The sequence below is a fragment of the Palaemon carinicauda genome, chromosome 35 (assembly GCF_036898095.1).
Source record: "Palaemon carinicauda isolate YSFRI2023 chromosome 35, ASM3689809v2, whole genome shotgun sequence".
Taxonomy (NCBI): domain Eukaryota; kingdom Metazoa; phylum Arthropoda; class Malacostraca; order Decapoda; family Palaemonidae; genus Palaemon; species Palaemon carinicauda.
This window is the reverse complement of record NC_090759.1, coordinates 45,431,576-45,454,688: the sequence shown is the minus strand read 5'-3', so window position 1 is coordinate 45,454,688 and position 23,113 is coordinate 45,431,576. Positions and strand designations below refer to the sequence as shown.

The window sequence follows — 23,113 nt, the reverse complement described above, 5'->3', positions numbered from 1 at the left end:
TAGTGTGCTTGAGGGTGAATTGTTATCAAAAGTATTGTTGGTAGTAAGTATGTTGTATGGTGTCACTGTTTATTTGTATTTTGGGTGGAATCGTCCGATGCAGTACCGAGCAAATAAAGAGACTGAAAGGGAGTATATATTGAGGTTACAATGTAATGAAAGATGTTGCAAGTTGTTGAGTGAGAAGGAGGATCGTCCGAGTGACTTGAATCCGAGTGGTATGAGCATGGAAGATAGCGAAGATGACCATGGGTGTGACAAGGATGACCCTATTGATAGGAGAGTAAACATTTGTATGCATGGTGTAAAAGGAAGAATGATGACGTATGTGGGTAGAAATGAGAATGAATACTGTAGTTTAATTGATACAGGTGTGCAAGTGTCATTAGTGAATATGTCTGTTATCAAGGAAATAGAGCGGTACAATTGGGAAGTGAAAAGGCAATGTACGAGTGTGAGAATTCATGGGATAGGTAAAGGAAGTTTGCTAGTTTGGGAAGAAGTGCGTTTAAAAGTAAAACTGGGAAGTATGGAGGTGGAACATAATTTTATTGTAATGGGAGAGAATGAGATGCCTAGTTGTTTTTTGATAGGAATTGACTTTTTAAGATTGCATGATTTATCAGTTGATATTGGTAGTGGTTTGCTTCTGAAGAATGGATGTGAAGTAGTTGTGATAGAAGATAATAATGTATTTATGGCGAATTTTGTTGGCATGGTTGATATTACGAGGAGTGAGGATGATCTACTGGCTAAAGAGGAGGTGGAAGAAATGCAAGATGAATGTGTGGAAATTAAAAGGTTACGTGAATGTATGTTGAATAGTATTGAGGTAGAAGAATGGCCGTCTGATTTAGAGGTGTATAAGAAAGTTAGTAAGAGACTTATTGTGTGTAAGAATATTGTTTATTTTCTACATAAAGGAATGGATGAAGATATATATGTTCCTGTGTTTCCGATGCATGCAGCAGTAAGTATGTGTATGTTAGTGCATGACAGATATGGGCATATGGGTAAGAATAAATTATGGGAATGCATGCGTGATAGATTGTTTACACCTGGGTTGAGTCAGATATGTAAGGATGTAGCGACTACGTGTGAAGATTGCCAGAAAGGGAAGTATCAGAGAGTGCATGCTAATCCGCCTGTTTTGAGATTACGTATGAAAGAACCATTTGAGATGTTTGTGATTGATTGTGTTTCGTTGCCTGTAACTGCGAGAAGACATGTGGGAATGATTGTTATGGTTGATCACATGAGTAAATTTACCTATGCAATACCCATCAAGGATAAACGGAGTGAGACTGTTGCAAGAATGGTTGGTCAAGTGATGTTGCCGATGTGTGTGTGTATGCCTGTGAGAATGTTAAGTGATAATGGCCCTGAGTTTGTTGGATGGGAGTTTGAGCAGATGTTAAGAGAATGGGTATTGAACATGTGTATTCGACTCCTTATATGCCAAGTGCAAATGGGTTGGCTGAAAGGACTGTAAGAACATTAACTGAAATTTTGCGAATGATGAGTACATGTGATAATGATTGGGATTTGTATGTTGGTAGAGCGTTGTGTGCTTATAATGCAACAGTGCATAAGAGTACGGGTATGTCTCCATGTAAGTTTGTGTTAAATTTTGAAAAGATAGTAAGACCGAGATTGGGTGTGTCTGAGGATGATAGAGATGTGTGGAGGAAAGCAAATGAGAGGTTTGAAAGCTTTAAAGTTGGCGAGAGAGTGATTAAAGAAGTAATTGAAAAGGGTAGAATGAATATAAACAAGGTGCGTGATAAGTTTGAAGGTCCATTTGAGGTGTTAGAAGTTGGTTCGAGTGGATTAAGTTACGTTTTGGGTAAGTTGTGTGTAGGTGGTATTGTGGAAAAAATTAGGGCCCACCACAACCAGTTGCGTAAATGGAAAGAGGTACCTGAGTATATCCAAGAGAATGGGATGAGTAAATGGTTGAAAAGGAACAAGTGTGAACCTAGTATATATGAGGACTTAGGTCTGGAAGGTAAACAGTTGGTATTAGTAGAATATATGAAAAGGAAGGATACGAGAGCTTTAAGTAAGGGTGAAAGAAGGGAAAATTTTATAAGTAAAGGTGAGAATAGAAATAAGTATGACAAGGGTGTAAACGTACAAGTGTGTATGGAAGATACAGATGAATCACGGTTGAGTATGAATGATACCTATAGTGTGTGTGTGGTTTTCCATTAGATGATGTAAAAGAAAGGATGACGAATGCGAGAGTGAGAGATAGGAGAATGATTAGTAGTATGAATGAATCTTTTGCTAAAGTTGAGAATGTTTTTGATGAAATGGATGAACTGTTTACAGAAATGAGTGTAATTTTAGGGCCAGATGAGAACGAGGTAGATATGATTGTACATGATATATTAGATGATAGGGATTTAGATAGGAATAGTGTTAATGTAGCGAATGATTGTGATCAGGAAGAAGTGAATGAGAGAGTATATGGGGGCCCAGTTACTCGGAGTAGAGGTCCCGTTCCCGACTGTGACTGGGTTATGAAATAATGTAAGTGTTGTGTGAGAAGGATTTGGCAAAGTAAGGGGGGAGGAATGTGGAGGATTTATTTTTGCTTTATTTTAATTTTTGTTTTTGCCAAATCCTGTGAGAGAGAGAGAGAGAGAGAGAGAGAGAGAGAGAGAGAGAGAGAGAGAGAGAGAGAGAGAGAGAGAGAGAGAGATTGTGTTGGCGAGCGAAAGTAGTTAGTGTATCGATCGTTTGTGGTGAGAAAGACTGTTGGTATAAATGAGATTGTTTGTTTATGTTTTAGTTAGGTTACGACAGTGGTGAATGTCTTGGGTGAAGGCTTATTTTGATTTGACTGCTGTAACCGTCAGTTGTGTGAACGCCGGATTTATTATTTTTGTATTACCAGCGAGGAAGTGATTATTTATTTAAAAAGCCGTGATTCCTCCTTTGGAGAGATTTTGTTTACCTTGATTAATTGTTGACGACCTGGCTAATAATAAGAAAGTTGATACGGCTACTCTGATTTAGATTATTGTTGATGACCCGGACCGAATGAATTTTGATTGCTGTTATTGATGGTGATGATAAGGATGACGATGATGACGATGATGATTACGACCCCAATTAGGAAGGCAGCTATGGCACATTGGCCCTTGCTGTAGTGTTACCCACAGAGCTGTGGTAGTTTGCCATTAAAGACAGTTGGCAGTGTGTGGACGACTGTATTGGTGTCCCTAAAATATATATATAAACATATTTGGTTGTGGTGCATCTTAGTTTTAAGTTTTGATATTTTTTTCTCCGGGTTTATGTGAATGTGGTATTTGTTATTTATTTTGTATGTTAAGTTTTTTTTGTGTTTTCTGTATGATATCTTTAGTTTCAATTATAGTAATAATTTTGATTGCGTTTACTTTTAGGAATATAGTGTTAAGGTTATGTTTTGTTTTCATTTTCCTTCTGTCCAAGAGTCCAGTTGATAACGTAAGGGGAAAGTTTGTGCAGAGGAGACATTTGTCAGTTAGTGTGATCAAGGGTGTGGGGGTTGTTTTGCAACATCCCGCCACAGAGAGAGCTGAAAAAGCTTGGCTATACTGGTGGCTGGCAATGGTGAGTACTGCTTCAGGAGGCATGTTTTGAGGGCATCATAAGCTATTGGAGCGTCCCCTTAGTCGCAAAGCCATTTGTAGATTTCCAGGAAAGAGTCCTTGGGGATCGCCACAAGGACATAATCTGCTTTGCTGCTTGAGCGAGTCATGCCTTGATGCAAAACTGAGCTTTGGCGCGTTAAAACTAGGAAAATGATTCTCTACTGGTGAAGGGCAGCAGTTTAATATATGTGGCATAGATAGGGTGGAGTGGTGAGCAGGAAGGTGATGGGCAGCTTGTCACTCTAGTGGCAGGTTGTGACTAGGTCTTAAAAGAAAGATGTTCTGGACATGACTAGTTTATTATTAATGTAACATCATAATCTTATATACAAAACAGTTGAGGATAACATTACAATGGCATAAAAACTTTGACAATATGAAACATGCAATGGAAACCTTAAACAGGCTGTTCTAATATCAGTGTGGGAGTGAGCGAGAGAGATATGGAGAAAAAAAGGAAGTGCAAGCGCATTACAATGTACAAGCCTGTATGAAGTACACGTGTATTACATGTTCATCCATCCATAATCCTTATTTTTATTAAACATCAACTTAGTTTTACTCATATCCATTTTAAGTCCTACAATTTTGCTTTTCCTATTCAATCTTCTTTCATCTTTTGCAATTCCTCCCATAATTCACGAAATAGAAATATGTCATCCGCTAACCTCAAGTTGTTAAGGTATTCCCCATTAATGTTGATTCTTACATTTTCCCAACCTTAATTCTTAAATACTACTGGGAACACTGTGAATAGTTTAGGAGAGATGGGGTCTCCCTATCTAACTCATTTCTCAACCGGAATTTTCTCATCTTAATGTAATTTTAACATTGTTGTAGTTCCTGTATAGATATCTTCAAGTATTGCAACATAACATTCATCTATTACTTGTCTTTGAAAGGCTTTCATTACTGCTGAAGTGTGTGTGTGTGCGTGCGTGTGTATTGAAGGTATGTACATATTATATATATTCGTACTGTGAGTATTTGAATATATATATATATATATATATATATATATATGTGTGTGTGTGTGTGTGTGTGTGTGTGTGTGTGTAATGTGGGTGTGTGTATATATACATGTGCGTTGAACTCCACTTTAAATAATCTGATTGATTCTTTCACTGTTGCAGATTCATCGCTCAGTCAATATAGTCAATATGTAAACAATCCCGTATCACTACCCATAATATAAAGTAGGTTGATAATCTTTTGTAATTCAGTAAAGTAAAAACGAAAGAACTCTAATGAAATTGTTGAAATGAAAACACATCATTATAAATAATCAAAGGTTCTAATTATCCTATATCTTTGGTTTTTCGAGTTGTCTCCTCATTCAAGAACACTAATATTAATAACATTACCACCTTTCAGGTCATTAATTGGTATCAAGTATGAGAAAATTACATATATAATACTGACAGACAGAGAAAAACTGCAACAAAAATGTAAAAAATTAATAGGTTGTTTGGTGTTCTTATTGGTTCATTTTGAGAACTGACCCAACTTCTGTTTTTTCCAGGCCCTTAAATATCGGTTTTGGATTTGGATTTGCTCTTGCTTCATTTGTTTATGAAATGTAATCTCGAACTCTCTAGTCAAGAGTTTCTATTTCGAAAAACTATTTGATTTGAAATATTTTAATATTCATAACGAGTTGCTAACCTTTATTCAAAACATGAAACCACGACAAAATAAAACATTTCATTGATATTCCATACATTTTATTCAGATGGAATCAGCAAGTGATAAACAACAAACTAATCTCATTTGTTGAAATTTGATATTCGCGAAAATCTATTTGTCTTGCAGGTTTATAGTTTATGTCAGGAAAAACGGGACCAACTTTTTCCGTTTATTATATACAAACATTCGGATGTTGGGTTACGCTATCTATTTTGCAATTTGTTTATTGGTATAAACACGTTTCGATTTAGAGGTATGGCGTCTTTTGTCTAGGATTGGTGCGTGAATGTATTAAATACTCAAGATACATAGGAGGTGGTAAAGAGGTCGTGTGAGATTTATTTTTTCGAAACTTTTATGGGCAAGAAACCATGATATTGTCTCCGCTGTTTATGTTCGTATGTTTTTTTTTTTCTTCTTTTTGTTAAATGTAATAGTTTTCCATTTTTTGTGACAGTTAATTCACCTAATTCACGGGAAATCTCTCTCTCTCTCTCTCTCTCTCTCTCTCTATATATATATATATATATATATATATATATATATATATATATATATATATATATATATATATATATATATATATATGTATATATATATATATATATATATATGTATATGTATATATATATATGTATATATATATATATATATGTATATGTATATATATATATATATATATATATATATATATATATATATATATATACTGTATGTTTGGATGTGCGCTTTATCAAATATTAGAATTTCTAAATGCACAGGAGTAGACATTCAGAGAAAACCGATAGGGAAATAAAAGGATTCATGTGGGTACCTGACAGATCATGATTATGTTGATGTACTAATTCTGAATAAAAAATGGTCAAAATGTGAAAGCATTAGTTTAACAGGCTGGAGTAAATGGCAACTGGTGCTGGTTGCGAACTAGTGTTGCTAAATCAAAGGTGTGAGAATGGAACATTTAAGAGCAGAAGGTGTAATCATGGAAAGTCTACCTATTAGCCATGTTGCCGTTTTTGGGTATTTGGGATCGTTGGTTGAAATTGATGGATCTGCTGACAACGAAAATTCTTATACAAAAAAAAAAAAAAAAAAAAAAAAAAACGAAAATGGGGTTATGAGTAAGCTGAAATCAACTTGTGTTATGTAAATTTTTGACGTCAGTATTTTGTTACAATAATCTTGTAAATGAATATTTCAATGTACATTTGGCTGAATTAATTCCTGTACAGTTCACGGGTAAAGTCTGCGTATAGCAAAATTGAAACTTGGCAACAGCTCCTGTAAAATAAAGTCGCTGAGCTTGTAATCATGTGATCATAAATATTTTCATTAATTTCACGAAATATTGCTAAGCAAATAACTATTTTTACACAACACTTCGTATAATTGATGCAAAGGCTTTTAATCACGTGTTTATACGCTCAGCAACTTTGTTTTACAGGCAGCGTTTTCCATTTCTGTTAAACAGCGTTATCTGCTACAATGTATAGCTGTCAGACTCAGACTCCTTAGTTTCCCGTGAATTTCTAACTTTACTGTCAGAACCTCGGGGAAGAGAGAAGAAAAATAAAGAAAATGTAGCAGCCATATGAACAGGGAAAGAAGCAAATAATAAGAAATTTTATATTTAAGGAGGAAGAAATACAAAAGAAAAGAAAAGAATATGTATACCAAATGTGTAAAAGTAAAAGCAAATAAAAAAAGATATAATAAAGAATAAAATAAGAGAGGTGCACATGAAAAGGCAAATCCTTCCGTCAAGCACCTGAACCTAAACCTGAACTGTACAGGAATTAATGAAGCCGACTGTATACCCTATAATTTAATGAACTAGCTTCATTCTAACAATGTTTATCTGTGGTTCCATGTACTCTAAAAATATCTTAAGATTGAGTTAGCACATTTAATGAAGTTTAGTGCTAAGTATTGCTCAAATATTTTAATCTAAATAGCAGTATGGTTATCAACTAGACTTATACTACATAATAAGATATATTCATAACTTAATTGGTGATATCGGTTTTAATTTAGAGAGAGAATCTTTATATAAAAATAAAACCATTTCTAGATATATGTGTAGTTTTCTTTTAGTATTACGTCTTACGAAGAGTTTAGTGTTAAATGACAAGATCCAATTTGTAATGAAACATATATTACATAATGTGATGCTATTTCACCAAACCTACTTAAGTATCAAAATAAATTTCAACTTCTCACTTCACTCAAAAAAGTTCCACGTCCAGAATCTGAGTTTCAACTCGATTTCCAAAATACAAAGAAACTTAAATATTAAGACACAAGTAAATTAGATTGCTGTAATGTTTACCTTATCATCACTGAAGACCTTTAAAAATGCATGTCCACATATCATCTTCAGATGGTTTTGGTGATTTCTCTGATCTTAGAATTGATTGTGAACTTTAAGGTTTATTAGTTTATCAGTTTTATTTTAAACAATTCTGCTTAATATACATTAAGTTGCAAATAATAGTGGACATTTGCACAACGTATCTAAATATCTGGATATAGGTTGTTGATTTCTAATTTACTTTTAATTTATAACTTTAACAACGTTTGGTCAATTGCTGATCTAAGAAATCGTGTTTGGAGGAATGACTAATTTATGATATATATATATATATATATATATATATATATATATATATATATATATATATATATATATATATATATATATACATATATATATATATATATATATATATATATATATATATATATACATATATATATATATATATATATATACATATATATATATATATACATATATATATATATATATATATATATATATATATATATACATATATCATATATACATTATCAGTAAAAGAATTGATAATTAGAATAGTCATCTAAAGTCAGTCAATGCAGAAACACTAAAGGCACTTTCTATCAGTGAGATTGATAACAACTCCTAAACAAGATGTAAACAAGATACCTTAAACTTACTTTATGAGAGTTAGAATAATAGACCATTTAACCTCCTTGTTGCACACCGTATAAACGCGTTTATATGAATGCATATCTTGCCAACTGAAGACGAATACCAGCATGTTCCTGAAACGAATCCAACCACCCTCAGTCCAACTATATTCTATTGGGATGCATATACCGGTCCTAAATGAAACACGTTTTAAACAAAGCCGAGGTTTTAATTGACGAGATAACTAGGTTCGGGGCTTTATTGTTTCTATAAAAAAATAAAGTATATTACAGTAGATAGGACAAAGAAAAAATCTTTGAAGATATGAAAACTGCAATTTTCTTCGGAATGTCTTATTAAATGCTTTTGTTTACTATGTTGAATTTATTTCGATATGGCATTTTTAAGGAGATTAAACCATGTTTTGGAACACTTGTCTAGTGACAAATTTTCCGAGGGAGTATGATCAATTCTTAGAAAACTCTGATATGGCTGTTTTATCGGTCAACTTTCGCTCCGTTCAGTATATGGGGCACAGCCCTTGCTACTGAAAGAGTTAATATATATGGGATTATAATGTAATTTTTTTGCTACATTTTTTGTTCCGTATCACTTATAATCTACGTGGCATTAAAACTCAATAATTCTATAATCATTTAATAAGTTTACCGATTCTAAATGAAACACGTTTTTAACAAAGCTGAGGATTTAATTGACGAGATAACTAGGTTGGGGGGTTTATTGTTTCTATAAATAAAAAAAGTATATTACGGTAGACAGGACAAAAAAAAAAAAAAAAAAAAAAAAAACTTAGAAGATATAAAAACTAGACTTTTCTTCGGAATGTCTTATATGAAGAAATTAAAAAGGTTTCATGATATAAAACTTGGATTTCACGAAAACCTTTAAACTTTAATAAAACTAAAACTAAATAATCAACATATCACGTTCAATAATTGTTACAAAAAGGAAGTAGTAAAAGAGAAACGGAAGATTGAAATCATCATGTCTCTCTCTCTCTCTCTCTCTCTCTCTCTCTCTCTCTCTCTCTCTCTCTCTCTCTCTCTCTCTCTCTCTCTAACACACACTCCAAAAAAGTAAAAATTCATTATGTATGAGCTGTAGATAAAGAGATTGTGTTTCTGTTATGAATCAAATTGGAAGAATTGGAGAGACTAACTACAATTCGACCAGTCAAGAAAGAATTGCCGTGGGTTGATCATTGAATGGAAGGATGCAGATGCTTCAATGATTGTAGATATAACTTAATAGGTACTCAGCTGGTGAGGGTTTCTGGAAATGTAAAGTCTTGTACCAAAACTAATTTTAGAGATTAATGCTGGAATGTTTTTATTTTCTATCGGGATGCTGTTATTACAGAATGCATTTTCACCATATAATATTCAACTATAAAGTAAAATTGGTTTAAAACACATAAAAATATCCATTGAATACCCTTACAATTGTGTCAGCTTCCGAGAGGATTTAAAGCGACCACCATGTCCCCAGCTGGTCATGTTTTCCAACTCAACCCCCCCCCCCCCCCCAATCAACTTCTTTTGTTAAAAAGAATGCTAAGGCTTACTCCCCTAGAAATATCATTTCCATAATTCATTTATGCTAACAAGACTAGAGACAGGTAGAGTTTAAAAGTCTCACATCTAGTGGCTATTCAAAGGAATTCGTTAATAAATGGACTATTTAGAATAATAGTAACATTTATGGACAAAGGCATACAGAAAAACGAAAATATATAGATATAGCCCTACCTTACTGCAATCAAATTGAAAAAAAAAAAACTAATATCATATAAGACTTACTTGATTTTTCTTTTGAATAAAACGTTCCTAGTTATTTTGGTGTTGGCTACTGCCAGAGATCCTTTTTAGGATACTACAATCACGCTTAACCTGTAGGAAAGGTCGCCGATTAAACACAATACCAGCATTGACTAATAAAAAGTCGTTTAAAAAAAAGAATACTTACAATTCCAATCAAGAGAGTGCTAAAATACCATAAATTACAGGGATATTACTAACAAAATAATTCCGTAATTGTACTTATCAACATTAAACTATCAACTTTAAATTATCGTTATTAAACTTTATTATCCAAATATGTAATACATAAACTTGTTTGAAAATCCAATCTTGAAACTAATTTACATGTATTTATCAGTTACAAACAGTCGATCCGTACTACCAACAAGCAAAGAAAAAGGTGCGTGTAATGCTATATTTCCTCATTAATATCAAACAAAGAAATCCATGTTATTTCTATTAACATTTATTAAAACATTCAGTTATATAAATTAAATCTTTATCCATGCCATTTTGCCATCAAACTTTTACGGTTCAACTTACAAATTGAAAATACTGTATCAAGCATTTGAATGTGGTTCAATTATTAATGAGCTTGCTTATTCAAACAGTTTTCCTTAACTTCTTGTAAATCGGACTGCCTGAAAAGCAACTAAAAAAAAATGTCTTACCAAAAGGATAAGGCGGGAAGTAGACACTAGATGTCTTGTAATGGAACAGTCATCTTAGGCCAGGTTTCCTGATACACATCAAAGTCACTCAACTAATCTTAAAGGCCAGAGGTACTAAACCTTCCTTATATAACCTAAATGCCACAGTACAAGGTTTGATCTACATAACCTAAGTATTCTAACCTATCTATAATTTCCTGAACGGCCTAACAAACCCCAGTCCCTAAATAGCTCGATTCAACCAACATATCACACACCACTAGCAGCAGAGGAGGAATCGCCTGCTTATGTCAATATAAAAAGCTTTAAGACAAGAAGCAAAGCTTATATAGCGGCCCCCTTATCTAGCCCCACCATTCCTTCCCACCAGCATTCCTAGGCCTAAAGCGCTAATTTGTTACTTCCGCCAACATGTTGGGAGGAGGTTATGTTTTCACCCATTTACATGTTTATTTGTGAACAACGTCCTGGCCATCAAGGTCAAGGGCGAGCAAAAAGGTTGACCTAATTGACCGTAACCTCGATAAATAAGATGCCGTGCCGGAGGTCTTCACTCTCAGAGTTCATTTCTGGTTTTAGGATATTTTCTTTAGTATTTTGACTGATTCTAACGTTTTACATAGCATCATCATCACCTCCTACGCATATTGACGCAAAGGGCCTCCTCAGATTTCGCTAGTCGTCTCTATCTTGAGCTTTTAAATCATTACCTCTCCCACGTCACGTTTCATAGTCCTCAGACATGTAGGGATGGGTCTTCCAACTCTTCTTGTGCCTTGTGGAGCCCAGTTGAATAATCTCAAACTTCACGCTTCATAGTCCTCAGCCAGATAGCCCTGGGTCTTCCAACTCTTCTTGTGACTTGTGGAGCCCAGTTGAGAGTTTGGAGATGAACTAATCTTCTTCACATTAGAAGGTAATTATCTAACTCTGGCATGAATAAACTACAAACCACGCATTTGTTGTTGTTTATCATCTTTCTAACGCCTTATTTGATCGCTTACATATCAGGAATTAAAGCAAACATTATTGTTAATGTTGAGACTTTCGGAAAATACCAATAATCTCTCTCACCAGAGTATGACTACTCTATCTCCCCCTTCCCTATAGCAAAGTGAGGTGAACAAGAATACTTTTAAATTCCAAAACTTAAAAAAGACAAAACCTACAAATGATGCAGATATCGAACCAAATAACCTGAAACCTTAAACATCTGAAAAAGAATTACATATGAAATTAAGATTATGAAATGGGAAAAAACGCTAAAAAAGAAAAGATATAACACTCACCATCTGGAGCAATCAGCAGACTTAAGAGCACCATGGATATAACATTGAAGACTTTTTATTGATAAGTAAAATAGTAAAAGAAATCAGATAGGAAAACTCTAAATGAAAAACGACAATCTTGAGCAATGGTTTTCATAGTATTGAAAACGAATTTGGAGATCACAAATCGTTTCACAGAGGAACAAGAATCAACGTCAAGAAACAGAGACAGACAGACAGCGCGTAAAGCAAGCAGTGGGGATTAACGCAAGCAGTCGCCAGGGAATAAGGGAAGCTTAACCTAGGCATTTCTAACAAGCGAAAATACCTTCAAGTACAGCAAAGAGCAAAGATCGAAAGCAGAGAACATCACCTATCCAAAAGCAACTACCTCCATTATTCTCTTCCTCTGTGAAATGAATATTCAAGATATTTTGAAATAATTGAAATAATTTTTTTTAATTATAATTATAGTAATAAACAAAGCAAGTTCCATTAAACGGTGTAATGCATGAACTTCTGGTTGAATCCTCAAATTTCTTTTCTGAATAAAAAGCTTTTCTATTCTAAACCAAAGCAAATTTAAAGACTCGATACAATAACCATTTCTTATTCAAGAGAAGCCTTCAAAGTAGTATAATACACACTGACCTCAAACTAACATGCAAATCCACTTGCTACACAATTGCATAATGATATTTCTGACATAAAAAGGGTCATTGAAAAATAATACAAATAATGGCACAATACATCATAATACACATCATAAGTTTGCATGCAAATAATTACACAACGTCATAAAAAAAACACTGACATAAATAGGCAAATAAGATTTCAATACAAATAGAGTATTCGTATTCGAAAAAATATTCAATATACCTTGAATATCACCCGAGAAAAATACGCAGTCTTACATGTTAAAAAAAAATATACTCATTGAGAAAAATACGCAGGCTTACATGTAAAACTAGCAGGATGGGTAGTTAACCCTCGCTAAATTCTAATGGTTTGTCCTTTCAGCTTCGCCGAAAGTAATGCCCCTATAAATAGCGTTAGTTTGTATTCCAGGTACAGAACAAATGCAGTTTTACATGTTAAAAAATACACACACAAAAAAAAATTATTTTGAAACACTCCTAGATCACCACAGAATACCATCTCCATCTATGGTAAAAAGTTCCCAAATCCCTATGGTAATCTTTTCGCCTACTGTGCATATATATAAGATTATGGTACAAAATTCTGAACATGACAATTGAATACCATATTGTACTCAGAATTAAGATGTATAAGGCTTGCATTGCAAAAAAGACATAAAACTAATAGCTAATCAGCAAGAAAAATCTAAAATAATAGGCTCAGGGGTATCAGGGTCATCCTACCTTTATAACAAGAATGAATCTGCAAAGAGAAAAGAAAACTATATTAACAACAGAGAAAAATATTAGCCAAGATCTTTAAACAAATATTTATCAATAACAAGGATGCCTAGCAAAAACAAGCTACTATTCAAACAACAGATACGTTACTTTTCAAAAATAAATACCGGTGTAATGGTCTGTTTTCCACCCCGTCCGAAATTCCCCACGGGGGAAATATGGCCCAGGATATATATATACCCCCGGGGGAACTTCGTCCCAGGATAATATTCCCCCTCTGGGCCAAAATTCCCCCTTTCCTTGGTGGAGGTAACAGACCATTACACCGGGTCATAAAAGTATGTCATTAATTTCTTTAATTTTAATGTTTTAGAGTGCGCAGTTCAACATTACCTCTTGCCAGTACAAGTTTGTGACCAGGGAAGGGGATCCGGGGGCTTGCCCCCAGCTAGGGGTTGTGACCTGGGAACTTCTAGGTTAGGTTAGGTGGGTTTGTTAGGTTCTGTACCCTTTTGTACCTTTTTTATATTTTGTTTAAAGGGTATATGGAAAAATGCTTTAAAATACACGTTAATATTATTGTTGCGTTGCTAACGTTAGCAATGGCACCGTAACGTTGGTAACCTTGCGTAACATTATATATATATAACGGATTTTGAGCGAAGCGAAAAATCTATTTTTGGGTGAGATGGCCATGTCGTCCTGATGGAAGTTCCTATAGGGTAGCTTCCTAGGGTATATTACAACTACGGCGATATTCCCAGAGAATTTACCTTAAGGTACCAGAATTCTAACTCCTGGAGCGAGTATCCCTCGTGAAAGGGATATCGCGACATATCAGAGGACGTATTCTTGACACGCCACATGGCAATCTGCATCCTGGACAGAGATTTCGTCTCGTAGGAGGCGATTGGCAAGAAACGAATTCGGGAAAGAAAAAGGGAGAGCCGCTCCCAAGGCTCCCTATCTTCCGATTCGTATGCGTGCCTGGCGCCAATCCTGGCGCCATCTGTATTCCTTGTAGCGTACACGAGGTGCTACAGATACTGTATGTAGGGAGGTGTCCTACAGCCCTTTCTTAGAAAGGCAAGGGCGGGTCCATCAGGACGACATGGCCATCTCACCCAAAAATAGATTTTTCGCTTCGCTCAAAATCCGTTTTTTGGGCTCAAGCCATGTCGTCCTGATGGAAGTATACCAGAGCATTACTGTATCTGTGGATTCTCAGAACGTGCCGTACTCCCCGGATGTAATTTTTCCCGGTCGACTAGACCTAGAGACCTAAGATGTTACCGTTATACATCTTTTCAACTAACTATAAACCATGTTAGAGCTTCCTGCCCCCTACAGGGAAGAGTCCTACTAGACTCTGGAAAAGTCTCGAAGAGTACATATACCTATGTATGAATACCAGGCAAGCTAATATAGTGGTCTCGCCCTATATTAAGTGAAGCATAGTTTGTAAAGAATCACTGCGTCAATATGAAATATCGACCAGTTCTCCGCACAATACTTGTATTGGACAAAGGTTTTATATCCGCATAGGAGGAAAACCAATGCAACATAGCTTGCATAAAGGAACAATTCTATTAGAATTATCTGAGATAAGGTACATAGAATGAATGCTCAATTATACCAATAAATTGACACAGGTGAAGGAGACGCAAGGTTCTCAAGAACCAGTTTATTGACAGGCAATAAATAGACAGGTTAACCACAATTATATATATATATATATATACATAAGAAGAGGATAACCCAAAGCTTTAAGCATAAGTATGATAGTAAACAGAACTTGTTTGTCTGAAAGAAAAACATTAAATGCCACTTTTAAGATACCGAGGTATCAAAGTCATAAAAGTCTGTATTACAAATCAATGACATTAGCGTTAGAAACGCTCGGCACACATGTCTGCACTTATGCTAGGTTCACCTTCAGAAATGGAACAGTCTACATGGGCAACACAGTGCCCTCACTTAGTTTGTAGTACAGTATGTAACTACACACTCACCCTGGAATTAATCGTCCCAATTAAGACCACTGTTCCTCGCAGAGTTAAACAGTAGGGTTAACACCGCGACCCACTGCTACCACAGATCTCTTTAGTTCCTCTACTTGCTTCGCATAGTGGCGAAAGAACACTCTGGAAGACTTCCAGCCAGTGTATGAACGGAGATGTTCAAAATCCATACAATTAAAGAAATTTAAGGATGAGGCAACTTTCCTCGGATTGCTCTGAGTTGATTCAGAGATAAATTTGAGCCTGATGTTTCTCCCCTGAATAGTTGACCACCCTAGAAGTCTAAAGTTCTATGAAGATAGACCTTTAGGCATTCTACTGGACATAGAGATGCATCTTCTTTCAGAGGGCAGATTCTCCAGGGACCCCACCTGTTGGTGGGTAACTCATTCTTGGCGAGAAACGTAGGATCCGGAAACAGGTTCAGTTCTCCCCCATCCAGGAACTGAACACGACCTGCCTCTCTCGAGAGGGCTACAATCTCACTAACCCTGGCCCCGGACGCGAGTGCAAATAGGAAAATAACTTTTTGTGCCAAATCCTTTAACGCACACTCTTCATTTCTCAACAGAGAAGCGAAATGAAGAACTTGTCTAAAGACCATGAAATGGGCTTTGGAGGTGCTGAAGGTCTGAGCCTAGCGCAGGCTTTCGGGACTTTATTAAAGATCTCGTTACCTAGGTCGACCTGGAAGGCATATAGAATGGGTCTTGTCAAAGCAGACTTACACGCTGAAATCGTGTTAGCTGCCAATCCTTGACCATGGAGGTGGAGAAGAAAGATAAGCAGAAGTCTGTCAAGATCTCCTGCGGATTCTTCGCCTTGACAAAAGGCCACCCATTTTCTCCAAGATGACTCATATTGCCTTCTAGTAGATTTGCACTTATATTCCTCAAGGAAGTCTATGCTGGCTTTCGAAATCCTGAAACGCTTTCTCACCGCTAGGGAGAGAAAATCATGAGCTGCAGGGTCCGGGTTTTCTGTAATGAAGCGCAGACAGTTGACTTCTGGACTCGCTGGGTCAGAACTGGATCTGGTAGCGGTACAAACTTCAGCTACAGTTCCAATGCCAGGGGGAACCACACGCTGTTCGGCCACTTGTGGGCCACTATTGCCGCTACCCCTTGAAGGATCTCAGTTTGTTGAGGACCCTCAACAGAAGGTTGTGAGGAGGGAACAGATAAATCTTGGACCACCTGTTCCAGTCGAGGGACATTGCGTCCACTGCTTCCGCTAAGGGGTCCTCGTACGGGGCACGTACAGGGGCAACTTCTTGTTGTCTTTCGTCGCAAGGAGGTCTATCTGCAGTTCTGGGACTTGATTCAGAATGAAGGAGAATGATCCTGCGTCTAAGGACCATTCCGACTCTATCGGTGTGAACCTGGATAGAGCGTCCGCTGTCACATTGCGGACTCCTTGAAGGTGAACTGCCGACAGGTACCACTTCTTCTTTTCCGCCAATCGGAAGATGGCCAACATCACCTGGTTGAGAGGTGGTGACCTCGATCCTTGTCGATTCAAGTATCTCACAACTACCTCGCTGTCCATCACCAACCTTATGTGGATCGAGTGACGCAGGGAGACTTTCTTTAAGGTAAGGAGCACTGCCCTAGCTTCTAGAAAGTTTTATGTGAAAGGTCTTGAATAGCTTGGACCAAGTCCCCTGGACTTTTTTCCGATGAGAGTGACCTCCCCATCCCTCCCTCGAGCCGTCTGAGTGAATCGTCACCGACGGGGGAGGTGGCTGAAGAAGAACCGACTTCTTTAGATGTCTGGCTTGGGACCAAGGCCTGAGAAGAGTACTTAGCCGAAGAGGCTGGTCTTCTCAGATCTCTTCGCGCGTTTGATGCATAACTTCTCCAAACTCCGATTGCATCCTTTAGCTGTGCTCTTAGCACTGGGTCTGTCACCGAAGCAAACTGGAGAGAGCGCAGTACCCTCTCCTGCTCGCGTCTTGATATCCTTTCGGAATCTAGAAGTCTCTTGACAGAACCCGCTATCTCCTTCCTTTTCTTCGCCGGGATAGAGAAACGGTGTGACAAAAGGTCCCAGTGGATTCCCAGCCACTGGAACTTTTGAGATGGAGAAAGTCGAGACTTTTTTCTGTTGATCTTGAAGCCTAGGTACTCTAGGAACTGGATCACTTGACTGGAAGCTTGCAAGCATTCTGTCTCGGATGCTGCCCACACCAACCAGTCGTCCAGGTAGGCTACTACCTGAATTCCCTTTAGGCGTAATTGTTTGAGAGCTACGCTCGCAAGCTTCGTAAAAATCCTTGGGGCTATGTTTAGCCCGAATGGCATGGCTCCGAAGGCGTATAGTCTTCGTTGTAGCCTGAACCCTAGGTAGGGGGAGAGTCGATGGCTAATTGGAATGTGCTAATAGGCGTCTGACAAGTCTATAGAGACGGAATATGCCCTCTTGGGCAGTAAGGTCCTTATGTGTTGCAGTGTTAGCATTTTGAATTTGCAATTCACTATGAACTTGTTGAGTGGCGACAAGTCCAGAATGACTCTGAGCTTTTCCGAGTCTTTCTTGGGAACACAAAACAGCCTCCCTTAGAAATTGATGGGCTTCACCCTTCGGATCACCTTTTTTCTCCAACAGTTCTTGAACGTACTCCTCCATAACGGGGGTGGAGTGTTGGAAAAACCGAAGGCACAGGGGTGGAGTGCTGTACCAGCTCCAGCCCAGTCCATTCTTGAGTAGGCTGTGGGCCCAGGGATCGAAGGTCCACCGATCCCGAAATTTCAGAAGTCTCCCTCCTACCGGTATCACCTCACTTGGACTGCCGTCCTGAGGTCTTGCCTTCCTGACCACGACCACCCCTGAATCCCCTTCCCCTTGAGGGGCGTCTAGACGAGCCTCTGGCTGCTCCTCTAGGCTTTGCTCGAAAGGAAGTAGACTGCCCTTCGAACGCTGGGGTGAATGCCGTGGACTGTGTCGACACGGCCTGGGGTACCCACTGAAAAGTGGTCGGGGTTTGTGCCACGATCTGGGGCACTGGGGGCAATGGCAATTGCAGTTGCTGTTGCTGTCTAACAGGCTTGGCTGGCCGAGACGGTGGCCTAGTCCTCATAGTCTTCCTCTTTGGTTGAGGACCCTCATCCGGGGAAGACTTTCTTTTGATAGCCAGGCCCCACTTCTGGAGAAGGTTTCTATTCTCCAAGGCGGCCTTATCAACAACTTCTTTGACCAAGTCGGTAGGGAAAAGGTCTTTTCCCCAAATGTTGGAGGAGATTAGTTTCCTTGGCTCGTGCCTCACCGTAGCCGAGGTAAACACGAACTCCCTACAAGCTCTCCTTGCCTTGACGAAGCCATAAAGGTCCTTCGTCACTGTGGCCAGATGAGTCTTGGCCACTACCATGAACATTTCATGGACCTTGGGGTCACTTGCCATCGTCTCGAGAGTAGTCTGATGAGACATTGAGGCAGTCAGTCTTTCTTTTGTATCGAACTCTCTTCGCAAAAGAAAGTCAGACAGCTTAGGGAGGTCCTCGCCGAACTGACGTCCGGCAATATCAGCCTCCAACTTTCCAACTGAGAACGTAAGATGGACGTCCTTCCAGTCTTTGTGGTCCATAGGCAGGGCCAGCGACAAGGGTTTACACTCCTCTAGGGAGGGGCAAGGCTTGCCGGCCTCGACTGCTTTTAGTACAGCCAGAAACCCTTTCTGTAAAAAGGGGAAGGCTCTAGTAGGCGAGGACACAAAGGAAGGGAGCTTCCTGTTCAATGCGGCTACCTTTGAGTTAGAGAAGCCCCTCTCTTTCATCGAGGATGAAAGTAGAGCTTGAGCCTTAGCATGGTCCATGACTATGACCTCCTTCGGCTCTGTCTCCTCCTTTGAAGCTGGTTCCTTCCTCAGCCGGACATAACAGTCCGGATATGATGCCTTGCTGGGCCAGAATTCCACCTCCTCCAGGGGAACTGAGCCCAGCTTATCCGAGATGACGATCTTTCCAGTCGTCATCGGCATGTGCTCAGCATACCTCCATGGGTTAGCATCTGAGCACAAGGGAAGGTCTTTCACATTGAGCTTTTTCTGGGGCCCATGTGATTCTGCAAGGCACTGCATTCGCAGTTCCATTGCAGCTGCCTTCTCCTGATTCTCCTTCTGCATTTGTTGGATCCTTCCAACAATAGAAGAGAGGGCCTGTCCCAGCTCTACTGGGAGACCGGCCGATGTTGAGGGAATAGGCTCCGGAATCTGAACCGGAGTAGCCGACACCTCGTCGACGTCTACCTCTACAACGTCTGGGCCTTGAACTTCATCCTGGGCTTCTGCCAGGAGGTCTTCCTCCAGACACTCGTCCACATCAGACATCCTGTCATCTAACTGGATGTCTTGCATCGCGACCGCGACTTCAGCATCCACCTGGATCTGAACTTGGGGGATCTCCTCTTGAGGCTGGGGAATCACTGCATTAGCTGATGCCTTAGGGAAAAGATACGCCCTCATCTTCTCACTTGGAAGATAAGGGCCAGAAGTGTTCTTTTGGAAGCCCCTTACCCAGGTACGAAGCTTCTTCCTAGCTATATCCCTTGATTCCTCCGTCCTAGGGGAATCAAAGGTCTCAGTAATCAGGTTAGTGCACACAGTACATACCTGAGGGTCCCAATACCGGAGATCATCCTTGGAGACAGCGTATGCTGCGTGTCTCCTACAAAACTCATGTCCGCAGAGGTTCTTGCTGCGGACGTTGCAGAAAGCACTTCCGCACTTCGGAGTGTCCTTCTGTAAAGAGAAGAAATTTCCATGAGTATCAAGTGAACTATGTATCACTGGATATGCATAGTATAGCATAACAATTCAGAAAGGAAAGACACACACTTGTGTTTCCCTCACAACCCATTGCTGCAGCCTTCCAGATAATAAAATCAAATGGTTAATCTCTTCTAGAGTAACCAATGCAAAGTTTCCAGAGGAAACAGGTGGAGCTCACACCTAAGCAATGATTTTAAAAACCTGGATAATAGACAGGAAAGAACTCACTTTCCTATCTGTAGGGCAACAGCAAAGGACTGTGCAAGAAAACACAAAAGTGTTAGAACACACAGTGCTGTACCAAAACCCATACTATAGTTTTTCTCTTACTGTATATGTTATACTGAAGAATACTAGTACAGTATGGGAGGATACGTGCCGGCCGGCACACACCATAACTAGCTTTAAAGTATACTACTTAACAGCTATAAGGCGGCAGAACTCTGGTTCAAATGCATGTGCCGGTCGGCAGCAATTGCCGGCCGGCAACAGCCAATTCCGGCCGGCAATGACTGCCGGCCGGCAATGACTGCCGGCCGGCAACTACACAAGGTAGTACCCAGCTGCTGGCCACACTCTTGGTGACAGGCAGACAAGGGCTGACATTAGCCGGCCGGCAAAGGCACAGGACCGATGCCAGCCGGCAGCAAAAGAACCAGAGGACTACACCTGCCCGGCTGAGGCCGGCAGCCGGGTTGGGTACAGCACTAGAAGAAAAATAGGATGGATGCCGGGATAAGAGTGTACACTACCTCCAAGCCCGGCAATCCGAAAGAGTGCATATAAGGAAGGTGAGAATCTAATTCAGGCTTCCTGGCCAATGCCGTCTGGCTCTACAGGCAGGCATGGATAAGGGACCAAGGGAGGTCCGGGCAGCACTCAAATATAAGACCCTTGCCGGCCGGCAGCTCTGCCGGCCGGCAGGGGGCTGAGTCAATTCCACATCCTAACCTATACTAGGTCCAGATGTAGAACGACGTACAGTACTGTAATGGCTAGGCCCTTACGGAGATAGAGGGGGAAGGGACAAAAGAGGGTCCTACCAACCTTGCTTTAGTGACGGATCACCCGCAGCCAAGAAACTTATCTTAGCCTAAGGGAGATCTAAGGGGGGAGGCCAGCAATACTTGCCAGCTCCCAGAGCACCAAAGCAAGGAAGGTGTTGCCACTCCCAGGGAAAGAAACTTATCCTCCCCCGAGAACAGCAACAAGGACTAGTCTGGTAGATCACAAAAGAAGGAATCATATCCACAGAAACCTTCGGTAGTGACCTAAGGAGGCTAAGCCACCTTTGTCTGTGTCAGGCCAGCGAGGGAGACTCTACCCCAAGCCAGACAAGCACAGACTCAGACTAAAAACTGTTGTTCTGTCCCTCTTTGAACCAGACTTACTGGAACAGGAAGGTACAGTAACACCCCAGTATAGTTTTATCGAAAATTAATTCGGAAAAAACCACTTAGGGATAAGCCCAAGGCTTAAACAGAGGGAAAGGGATTGCATACCTTCTCCGAAGAAAAGAAAGCAACCGGGGAGTATGAAAAAGTATACTAAGGCTCCATAAGCAACTTAGCCTAGGCACCAAGAGAATCGATTACCTAAATCACCGAAACTCACTCGTATACTATCTTGGAAATATTCCACACAATCTTCAATGTATAAAACATAGCCTAAAGCTTCAATAAAATTTTATTACACTCGGAAAAACCAAAATCATGCATGAAGTACTAGGACCAAACGACTAGGCTACATGGCCTAGCGTAGGCCAGAATGGCGAAAACTTCGCCAAAATAATACTAAGCACGAAAGGAAATCCTATGTAATGCTAAATAGCTAAAATTTATTAAAGCAAAACAACCAGGAATGTCGCTCTGACTAACTAAACTTATACCTAGCGAGCGACAGCGTCCATGACACCTCCGGTAGGCTACGGCTCTTGTAACAAAGATTAATCCTATTAATCACTCAAAAATTTACCAAGAGCCTACATTTATACATAAAAGACATGGTACTCAACTTATCAGAGGCCGACGAAGACGGAGAAGCCATGAAAAGTAGAATAAATCCAAGATTTGCGAGAAACACAGGAAAAAACACCGAGTTGTTAAGCTACGCAAAAAGGAATACAGATGGCGCCAGGATTGGCGCCAGGCACGCATACGAATCGGAAGATAGGGAGCCTTGGGAGCGGCTCTCCCTTTTTCTTTCCCGAATTCGTTTCTTGCCAATCGCCTCCTACGAGACGAAATCTCTGTCCAGGATGCAGATTGCCATGTGGCGTGTCAAGAATACGTCCTCTGATATGTCGCGATATCCCTTTCACGAGGGATACTCGCTCCAGGAGTTAGAATTCTGGTACCTTAAGGTAAATTCTCTGGGAATATCGCCGTAGTTGTAATATACCCTAGGAAGCTACCCTATAGGAACTTCCATCAGGACAACATGGCTTGAGCCCAAATATATATATATATATATATATATATATATATATATATATATATAAATATATATATATATATATATGTATATATATATATATATATATATATATATATATATATATATATATATATATATCATACATATACCAAGGCACTTCCCCCAATTTTGTGGGGTAGCCAACATCAACAAATGAAACAAAACAAAAAAGGGGACCTCTACTCTCTACTCTCTCTCTCTCTCTCCCTCTCTCTCTCTCTCTCTCTCTCTATATATATATATATATATATATATATATATATATATATATATATATATATATATATATCTATATATATATAATATATATATATATATATATATATATTCCTAATATTTTGTTAAGCTTACCGTTGATTATTTAATTCATCAAAATAGTTTCTCTGTAAGGGAGGGTGGGGGAGAAATGGCCTGGAAAAAATATCTTC

At 38.9% G+C, this 23,113-nt stretch overlaps 1 long non-coding RNA gene across 1 annotated transcript in view; it reads right to left on the bottom strand.

The window, feature by feature from the left end:
* Positions 1-10,106: 10,106 nt before the first annotated feature.
* LOC137627378 (uncharacterized) overlaps positions 10,107-23,113 on the bottom strand; it is a 40,324-nt gene continuing 27,317 nt past the window's right edge. Inside the window, exons 2-3 of the long non-coding RNA XR_011041147.1 lie at positions 13,428-13,446; positions 10,107-10,196 (exon numbers count right to left, since the gene is read on the bottom strand). This is a non-coding gene — a long non-coding RNA (uncharacterized lncRNA). The remainder of the gene's footprint in view (positions 10,197-13,427; positions 13,447-23,113) is intronic.